Source organism: Mustela erminea, chromosome 12 (genome assembly GCF_009829155.1).
Source record: "Mustela erminea isolate mMusErm1 chromosome 12, mMusErm1.Pri, whole genome shotgun sequence".
In the NCBI taxonomy this organism is placed as follows: domain Eukaryota; kingdom Metazoa; phylum Chordata; class Mammalia; order Carnivora; family Mustelidae; genus Mustela; species Mustela erminea.
The window spans coordinates 91,781,393-91,792,069 of record NC_045625.1 but is presented as its reverse complement, the minus strand read 5'-3'; the positions used below and the strand labels follow the sequence as shown (position 1 = coordinate 91,792,069).

The window sequence follows — 10,677 nt, the reverse complement described above, 5'->3', positions numbered from 1 at the left end:
TCTGTTCCGTTTGGCTCTGCAAGCCAAGTGAGATGGAAACCAGTTCCTGTGCCAGGGCCCAAATATCCTACACACGGATGCACACTCTACTCCTCTCTTTCCCTTCCCAGGGAGAAACTAGAGGTTGGAGTTTTCTCCAAATTCACCAAGTCGGGTAAATACATAAACTTTCTTACTTCACTGTGACTCTTCTTTGCCTTGTGCTTGCCTGGGGTGCTGCAACCTCTTACCAGGTTGCAGCACCCCATTTATCTATGAGGATAGATTGATAAAACTGCATTGAAGATTATCCAACAGTACATTTCAAAAGGAAAAAAATAAATTCACATGATCGTTGAGTCAATAATTCTTTTAGGAATCCAGCCTAAAGAAACGCTAAAGTACATTAAATTACACTAAAAAAAAATCATGTACATATTCTCAAACTAACTCAAATAGGCCATAAACCCACAACTATAATACTATAGAAAAAATACAGAGTAAATCTCCACAACCTTAGGTTACACAAAGCTGTCTTAGATATGACACCAAAAGCATAAGCAAGAAAATACAATGTAAATTTGACTTCACCAGAATTATTAAAAATTTAGTTTTGTAAAGGCTAAACTAAAAAAAATGAAAGGGAACCAAGAAAATGAAGAAAATATTTGAAAGTCATTTATCTGCTAAGCACTTCTAGAATGTTTTTTTCTGGCATTTGTAAGTAATTCTTATAGCTGCATAATATAAAGGCTCAGAATCTAAATACAAATGGACATCGAATCTGAATAGATGTTTCTTTCAGGAAAATGTACAAATGACCAATAAGCCTATAAAAAGATGTTCAGCATCATTCTAGGATGTCTACTAAAGGAAAGGGAAAGAAAAGAAAAGAGAAGAAAAAAGAAAGGAAAAGAAAAGAAAAAAGAAAAAGAGGGAAGGGCCAGTGTTGATGAGAATATGAAAAAAATAGAATTCTCAAGCACTGTTGGTGGGAACACAAAGTAGTACAGCCACTCTGGAGAACAGTTCAGGATTTCTGCATTAAGCTAAACGGAGCGCTCTCACAGGACCCAGCAAGTCCGTTCCTTGAGATCTGAAAGCCCAGGCGCTCGCAAACACTTGTGTCGGTATGTCCATAGCATTGCTATTCACACTGGTCCAAAAGTAGAAGCGACCCAAATATCCGTCACTGGATGAATTGGTAAGACGTCGTCTAAGCACATGTTGGAATATTGTCCAGAAATAGAAAGCAAGTACTGACCGACGCGTCAGCATAGATGAGCCTCAGAAACTTACCCTAAGTGACAGAATGCAGAGTAAGGAGAGTCCGTGCATATAAAATGACCAGAGCAGGCAAACCTGTGGAGATAGGAATTGGATTTCTGGTTGCTTAGGTCTGAAGGGCTTGAGGAATCAAGGAATGATCGCTAATAGGTTACCAGGTTTCTTTGGGGGATGATGAAAATATTCTAGAATGGACTGCAGAGATATTGCAGAACCTGTCACTATACCAAAAACCACTGATTGGAGCCTTTTAAATGTGCTAATTATATGTTATGTCCTAATGGCACACTATGTGGTTCTCCAAAAGAACATGGCAGACATCTCTGTATACTTATAGATAAGGCGCAAACCCCAACACACAACAGTTAAATGAAAATTCAACTTTACATATATGGGTATACTCCATACACCAATGTTAAATTTGTATGTATTTTTTTTTCATAATTTGTATAAGAATCATAAATAAATTAAAAGATATATCCCGGTGCTGACCTTGTTTTTGGAGAATGCATGAAAGCTTCAGTTCACATTGCTGGCGCTACTGGAGTCTGTTAGGACGGGGATGCCTTTCTCGCTTCTTGGAGAAGAACAGATAAGTGAGTCAACAAAGGGTTAAGCTGAAGCTCATACAAAGGTATGAGAATGAGGAGTTTAAAAAAGATCTGTCTCTGTCTAGTGTCCTCTTAACAGACTAAATGCGAGCTCCTGCTGTCTGGACAGTGGCTCCCAGAGAGGACTTTACCCAACTTCGGTTGAAAACACGGTGTCTAGGGGGGGCAGAGTTTTCACTGAAAGAAAGGGTGAGGGGGCTCCCAAGTCCTTTTTATTCTTTTCTTCACATCCCATTTAATTGTTTTCCTCTTCTCTTTCATTCTTTTTTTTTTTTTTTACTTCATTTCTTTCTACCATTTTAATGATAATTTATTTCTGTTTTTGTAATTCATTTCTATTTTTAACGGCTTATACCTGTTGGTAAAGATCACGTACCAGCATGTGTTGACCAGGTTCCAGATTAGGACCAAGGAGGATATTTTCGTGAAGGGATGCTGTCTGATGATACACAGATGTCTGTAGGTTGTCACGGGGACGGCGCAGTGTGCGTACCATTTACCACCTTAGCAGGTCCAGGCCAGGAGCCGCCGAAATGATGCTGAGATCAGGGATGTCTCATGGAGGATCTCAGCCCTCCCAAGGTCACCTCCTCTTGTGAACACCACTGTCTGCTCCCCCCGATCTCCTGCCAAGCCTCCTGCTAGAAAACCCACCGGGGAGTCCACCAGCACAGGAGCCCCCTGGGGTAGCCTCTTAGGGCAGAGAGCCAGTGGAGAACAGTCTCGATGTGGGAAACGGAGTAAAGACGTGGATGGAACACTTTTGACCTTATTTGTTGTATAATGTGCTAAACTGTCACATGAACTTGATTTTTTTTTTTTTTTTTACAATTCTTCTGGTTTCTGACCTACTCTGATTGGCATTTCATCATAATTTTTTTTTTCTGATTTGTTGCTATTGAAATATCAAGAATAGCCTTAAAACGTGTTCAGCACAGTTGCTCGACACCAGGGTTCAGTGTCCCCAAGGTCCCTGAGGACTATAATTCGCACCTCTCTCTCTCGTCCAAAATTGCTTTTGTGAGATCTCTTGCAGGCTTAATGCAACCTTTATCTCCATCGCTTTAGAGACGAAGCACCACTCACAACTCAGGTTTAATTGCTCTCTGAAAAGCAGTACTTGACAATCTTCCCACAGCGAGAACCAAGTTCTTTTCTTTTCTTTCTGTTTTGTTTTTAATGGGAAAAACCGGGGACGGATGAATCTCGGGGGGAAAGGCGAGGGCTACATCTTGGTTTTGCTCCATGATCTTGAATATTCTGGGAGACGTCACAGTGGTTCCGCTCTCCCGAAACAAGGACGTTCTTTCTGGTGCTGAACGGGGGTTGCCCTTTCTCCCACACAGAAAATAAACTTCATCTTCGCTGGCTCCCGCACAAGCAGAGTGAGAGCTGTGCGTGATGTCTGCTTCACGCCACCGTAAGGAACGGGTACTGAGTACAAGAGTAGCTCTGAGCTTGTTGGCATTTGGAAAACTGGCTTTAGTTTACCCGTTCGCCAGCACCAAGGACACCTAAACAAAGCGTATGAAGTTGCCTAACCCAAAGAGAATTGGGGGAAAACACTTATCTTTCAGAACCAGCACCTCGCTCTTCTGATCCAAACAATTCTCGACTGAGATTTGAGTCCCCATGAGTCACACACATGCTTTCACGGTGCTGGGAACATTTAGGTTTACTTCAGAGTCCCTTAAGATGGTTTTCTTTCAAAGCAGAGTGCGTGTGGGAAACACACAAGACCCAAATTCCCGCTCCAGATGACTGCATCAAATCGAATCCTGAAGCTCTCATTCTAAAGAGGTCCTCTTTGGATTCTAATGCCAGGCCGTGTCTGGAACCCGCAGCACAGAATAATTTGTTTATGTGTAAATGTAGTATCTTTTCTAAGTAGGTAAGTACCAAGGAAGTGAGTGTGTGTGTGCGTGAGTGTGTACATGCTTACACATACAATGTTAGGGTGATAGTATGAGGAACTTCTGTTAGGAAAATTTTTGAAGGTGATTTTCTAATTTGAGGGTGTTGCCTCACGGGATGGTAGTATCCTTTGTTATAGGACTGTCTTTAATTTCAGGAAACTAAAGAAAATGTGTGTGTCCTGTGGGAGTCATTAAAAGTTCTCTCCGGTAGCTACTTTTCATGACTTCCAATCTGACTTGAAATCCATTTCCAACTTTCCTCAGGACAAAGATGACAGCAGCCAAGGGATATAGAACAGGAAGGGCAGGACGGCAGGTGACCTCCAAGAGTCACTGACCCCACTGGCTCTACAGAGGATAACCCATTGCGGGAGAACGGAAGACTGCAGTTAGAACTCCAGGTAAAGGATTGTTAATACAAGGAAGGGATAGAATATGACTCTAATAATGGAAATTTAAAGATTTTTTTTTTAAAGGCATGGTTAAGGTAAAATAGTTAAAAAGGTTAAAATAGGAAAGAGGAATTTAAAAAAAAATAGAATAAGAAAAAAAAAATTTTTTTTTAAATTAACTTTGAAAGACTGAAGAATCCCGGGGGAAATGCCGTGACTTCTACGTGCTGTGTTCCCTTTGCTCTGGAGTTGCGCGGTTCTCGTGGATCCGCGAACTTGGTCTTGGCTGGAGGTTCTTGCTGACCTTCTGGGGGAGGCGCCTGTTGCTGTGATTCTCAAGTGTCTTTGCCGGAGGCAGAACTGCACCGCCGTTGCCAGGGGCCGGGCTGAGTCATCGGCTCCGGGTTCGCTCTCGGGAGCTTTTGTTCCCTGAGCGCTTCCCATGGGGTTCCGGAGGACGGGATGAAAATGTGGCCTCCTGGTCTCCGGCCGGAGGAGCCGGGCGCTCGGAACCGCTCCCCATGGCGCCCTCAGAGAAAAGCCGTCGGTCCCTCCCGTCTGCCTGGTCTCCAGACGCTCCGGGCTCCCCCGGCCTGGGACCCAGAGTCTCCATCACAGGAGCACGGCCCTGTTGGCATCTCCTGACCCAGCAGGTTCCTGCCCTGGGGTCCCACGCCGCTCGTCCCAGAAGAGGAGGGGCGTCTCTCTGGATCTGCCACGTGTGGGGTCCCGGCTCCAAGCGCAGTGGCCGACTGTCCCTCGGGTCATGGTTTAAGGTAACCCTGAGCTGAGAGCTCCGTCTTCGGCTCCGTCTCTGCGCGGCTTCCCCGCCCTGACCCCGGGAGCTCCGCCACCCCCAGACACCCCTGGTATCTCTGTGTCCCCGCGGGTCCTGAGACCACACTGTCCCCGAGAGAGGTCCACCCGCAGGCAGCAGGAGCGAGGGCCGTCAGGGGAGCGGACGCTACAAGTTCGGATGCTGCGCCCGGAGCCGGCCCATCTGCCCGCGGTCTGACCTCCTGGGGCCTTCCGGAAAGTGGTCGATTTTCTGTTCCTACAACTGCTGCTCTTTTTATCTCCTATCTCTTGTCGAGCTTGTAGGTGTTCCGACGGTTTGATAACTGTCTGCCGAACTCCCGGACCCGGGATAGTTGGGTCTCCGACTCCTCTGCCGTCTTGCCCCGAAGCCGGTCTTCTTTGTAACACACTTTGTCATACTCCGCTTTAAGAGGTGGACTTGGACCAGTCACCCTGGCGTGATCGTTGAGTTGTTAGGTCCGTAGGCGCCACGCGGGTGGCTGCTTTCCCTTCATTTCTCTTGTTCCTTTTTTTCTTTACTTGATTTTTTTCCCCCTCTTTGTTGGACTGCCCTGATTTGGCGTCTGTATTTTCTTCTCTTGTAGCACATCCACTATCCTGATAAGTATATGATTACTACGACCCATATGATACATCTACTCTTAGCAACTCATCTAAGTGCGCCCTCAGATAACGCTCGCTGGCGCCTGCTTCAGGGGTAATGCAGGATCCGGCCGCGCAGTGTCCCCTTTCTTCCCGCCCCTCGTGGCGCTGTGCCCACTGCCTGCACGTACACCTGCGCTCCCATCCCCCAGTAAATTGCTGCCACTCGTGTACTGGACAAGCGTTATGCATTAGATCAGCCAGCGGTGAGAAAAATAATATCCTATTTTCTGCCCTTTATTCCTTTCTAGCACGCTTCCTTTCTTTATGTGGATCTGAGCTCTGATGTGCGTCATTTTTCTTCTCTCCGAAGAGCTTGTTGTCGCATTTCTTACAAGACAAATCTACAGGTAACATATTGCCTCCGTTTCCATTTGTCTTAGACAATCTTTATTCCCCTTCGCTTTTATAAGAAGCCTGGTTCTTTGGACAGTTTTACGTTTACAACAAAATTAAGAGGAAGCTACAGGGATTGCTCAAAGACCTCTGTGCTCAGTCCCTTTTGCCACATGTTTGCTCCTCCAGAACACCACGGACTTGGAGCTCCGGCCTCTCCTGGTGGCTTCTTTCCCCTAATGCTGTGAGTGGAAGGTCTCCCAAGTCCTCTCGTAGCCCGATAACTCGCTTCTTTTTAGCGCTGAGCCACATCCCCTCATCTGGATGCACACCCCTCTCTCTTTCACCTTTGAAAGACAGTTTTTCCAGAGTTGTAATCCGGTAATCGGGGGGAGGCACACAGGCCGTCAGCATGAGGTTCTTATCTCCATAAGAGTTAGGCTGTGCCTAATGTTTGCTGTAGACGCAGGTGCGAGAGGCTTCTGTGTGCTCTGGCCTTGTTGCTTTGGCCTTCCCGGCATTTAGAAATTCCATTCCAGTTAAGCAGAGTCGGAATCTTGCAGCTCTGTCAGTTGGAAACGGCTATTGTGACAAGGACTTCTGCTGCGGTGGTGGGGAGGGACTAGAGGGGGAAAGAGTCTAAAACCTGATGAATAAATGTTCCTTGAGTGAGCCTGAGTCCCAAGGCTGTGACTTTTGGAGAGTTTCTTAGCCCTTTGTTTTCCTTCTCATGCGAGCTAGAAAGGCCAGAGGGGCCTTGAGCTAGCCAGTCGCCCCTTCTCGGGGTCAGACAAGGTTTTAGACAAGTGTGTCCCCCTGAGGACAAGCTCCTTCCTGGGAAAGCAGAACTTTCTGGCCCTGTTTCACCATGGATACTTTTCTGCTTCCCCTGCCAGGAGGACAAAGGGGTTCCTCTGCAGACTTTGCCACAGGGACTTCTTCGTGTTTTTGAAAGTTGGGGGCCTCCACGGATTTTTCAGTTCCACGCCAGCTCACAGCCAGTCTCCTCTGACTCCATTAGCCATGTAGGTGTTCCTGCCAGCCTCGGCCTCCAGTGGCAGCATCTGCTCCCTGTTTGGTAGGACTCCCTGTATCCCCTTGTCCTTGGTTTAGCTGTTGTTGTCTGTCTGTCTGTCTGTTCATGTTTGCATAGCACTTTGCCTTCTATCCACTGGTTGATCTAACAAGATTTGTTGTTTTCCAACAACAAATGTTTTTTGAATGTTTTTCTTGTTGTGAGAATGACAGTGATGTCTCCAAGCTCACGCTGGAGTGGGGGGAGGCGGTCATGCCAGACAGTTCCACTCCCTGACGTACTAAGGTAAACCTATGGCAAAACTGTAAGTGTTACATTGATTATACACATAAGTGAATTTTAAATAACAGGTTTTTTTTTTTTAATGTAATATCTAAACTTCAAGTTGTTTCTTCTCTTACACATGCTGTGTTGGGTGAAGCGCAGTGGAGTTGGACCTCTCTTTCTCTGTCTTTATGTGATTCCTTCTAGAACTGCAGAGATGGGACGCCGGCAGGGCCGTGTTCCAGGCTTCCCCGCAGCGAGGTGCTGTGTGGGATTTAGACTCAGCCAATAAGATGCATTTCTTCCACTGGGAGAAGAAAGTGAAACCACATTTCTACAGATTTTGTGTTTCTGCTGTAAGTTTGGTCATGGAAGCATCTGGGGTGTGTGTGTGTGTGTTTGTGTGTGTGCATGCACACGTGTGTTTTCTGTGTTAAGAATAAATGAGCCCCAGTATCATTTATTTTGCAGATGTCAAGGCACAGGACACATGTTCTGCAGGGACAGACGGTGCCGGATCCAGCCGGGACGCCAGAGGGTCAGAACGACGTGGCCCGGATTGCCACGAAGCAGTGGGATTGGAGCAGCTGCCTCCTGGCTGTGGAAAGTGTAGCCGTTCCTGCAGCGGTACGGTTCTTGGAATCCCGAATGTTCCACCTGTGGCGCTAATACGCAACTGGACGGCAGACAGTCGCCCCGACCTAGCGGCGCTGGGAAGTCGTCAGCACCCGCCCTCCAGGTAGGAGCTGTGCTCTCCAGGAGTGAGTTCAGGACGTGACTGTTGGGCAAACGTCCCATTCCGTCCCCTGCAGAGACGGTTGAGAACTTCCTCTCCTCTAACGTCTGTCTCTCCAGCTCTCCCAGTGCGTATCCGAGGCATTTGTTTCTCGGCAGTAAATGTTTCCCCACTGCAACGAGCTGGAGCAGACTCTGGTTTCTGCGCTGAACGCTGACTAATACACGTTGTTCTGTGTTTGGCAGCCTTCCGGTCAAGTGAGTACGTACAGCACGACACGTGTCCAGGGAGGCCCTCGCACTGAGAGCCAGCGTGTTCCCACGACGGCATGTCTGTCAGGGATCGGTACTGTCACTGCGTTTCCTGTCATTTCCCTCCTGTGTGGCTTACGGATGACGTCACAAAGTCCCCTTAAGCAGCAGCTACAAGATGACTTCAGTGCAGACACACAGTTCCAGGCATAAACCAGAGTCATGGAATCTGGCCATTGGCCGCACCACAGATGGTCTTACTGGCTCTGTTTTGTTGCTTTGGTACTTCCTGGTGCCTGGGGCTTCGTCACTCTCTTTCAGGGGCTTGGTTGTCAATTTATGTGCCGCGTCTTTAACGAATACTGACCTATTAGCCCTAAAAGCATTGAAGGAACATTTAGAAATAAAATAAAGACATAAGGGGTTGACTACTTAATCAAGTTTTATACCTTCGCAAGCCAATGAAGGAAATTCTTCTGTGTGATGTAGGGTTAAGAGAGTAAACGCTTCCGATCCCTTTCCAAAGTGTGTTCAGAGAGTAGCTGCTTATTCTAATGAATAACACAATGTCCTCAGTTGTCACCAGTGGTCCTGAAAACACTAAGCATCAGTGACCTTTATAACAGGCCTGGGGAGTTTTGGATATGTGACAAGTGTTTTCCAAAACAGTGTGTCTAGGACGGGACTCCTTTGCTTGGCATACAATGTGTAGAATAAAAGGACTTCAGCATCTGTCCCTTAACTACATTCCCAGTAGCCATTCTTGACTTTATTTTACTCCAACCTTAATGAAAACCGGATTGACTTATAAGCGCTTTGCTCCCCTGTATCATCACACGGACGATTCCTGCTCCTTGAGCTACTTTCCCCTGCTTGGCCGTATGGAACATTCCACAAGGCTCCAGTTCCAGCTCAGGTGTTACCCACGTGGGTCGGCTCCAGAACTTTTATCTATATAGACGGCAGCTCTACGTTGGGAGCCTGGGGGCTGTTGAACACACGTCTGGGGAGGACACAAGGAGAGGGTTGGCAGACGACAGGCGGCCTGTATCGTCTGGGAGCCGTCTCGGGTTCCACCAGGCAAGTCACGGTCTCCCGTGACCACATGATTCCTTATTCTTGTACTTCTACAGTAAAAAAAATTGTATTGTCGTCATTATTTGAGTAAATATCTGCCCTTCCAGGAAGAGAATGCTTTGCTCTCTGGGGTCAGGTCATGTCATTTGTGTAACCCGCAGCACAGCTTCCAACACAGACTTTTGCTCTGTACGTTCTGGAGGACTGGGATGACGTGTAGACTCTTCCACGGGCGTCACGTCACACGCTCTGCACCGTGCAGGAGGGCAGCAGGAGGGGTGCGCAGGAGGGCAAAGGCGAGTGCCACGGGAGGCCAGCGGCTCCGGCAGGTAAGGCCCCATGGCATGACAGGCAGGGCGCCTGCCACAAATCCAGGGAGAATTGCGGATGTTTTGAGACTGTGATGAAAAGAAGGGGAAAAACACAACAGAACAAAGTGGATTTTATTTCAATCATATTTGAATAACTTGAGAGCCATTCCACAGTGGGACACTCCGTTAGGAGTGGATTCTCACTCCGGCGGACTGCGCAATTTTGTGCCGGCGAATTGGCGGTGCTCGCCGCGGAGGCTCGGCGTCCGCCCCAGTGGGTCCTGCCCGCGGCTGGTGTAATGCAGGGCCTCCAACCAGCCCGCGGACCAATTGCTGGCAGGCGCCGCTCACAGAGTTCCGTGCGGCTGCCAGGCGAGCCCGACTGCATTCGTAACCAAGAGGACTTGATAAATAAAAAGAAATGATTTAGTGACAGCACAGCCACGTTCCACTCCATGCAGCAGATGTCAGGAGAGCTGTGATCATTTTCCTCTTGTCTTTCAGCCCATTATGGTGCAGCAAAAGGGGTGCCTGGGATTTGCAAATCAGTCTCTGGGCTGCAAAAACTACTTGAATAAGGTAATGTGGCTGGCACAGCTGTATTTTTCGTGTATTTTTAGTGCCAGCATGGACCAGTCTCTGTTCCCACAGCGATACAGGAAAATGGGCAGAAGTGTGGGCGGGACACAGATTCTCCACCAATGACAGCGACTATCCAGAAGGGCAGGGGACGGTCCCTGCTCAGCCCCAATGAGATATCGTCCTTCCCTTGGCAGCCCTTTGCTGGGTGCATCCTCTGGGAGCCCAAGATGGGGGTCCTGCAAGGGAACACACCTGTGGCAGAGGAAGGATAGAGCGGGAGGGTCAGCGGCTATCACGCCCGGCTGACGCTGTGCGAGAAGCAGAGGGGAGTGTCGCGGTCAGAGCCGTTGGCTGCAGCACCTCTCAAAAAATCTTGACCTGTGAATAGTCAGTTGAACGCAAAGAATCCCATATTACACAGAAATACCCAGACCCAAG

At 47.9% G+C, this 10,677-nt stretch overlaps 1 long non-coding RNA gene across 1 annotated transcript; it reads left to right on the top strand.

Annotated features, from left to right (window-relative positions):
- Positions 1-6,865: 6,865 nt before the first annotated feature.
- Positions 6,866-9,416, top strand: LOC116571014. Its single transcript, XR_004277653.1, has 3 exons — positions 6,866-7,638; positions 7,754-8,145; positions 8,264-9,416. It is a non-coding gene; the product is annotated as an uncharacterized LOC116571014 (long non-coding RNA).
- Positions 9,417-10,677: the final 1,261 nt, after the last annotated feature.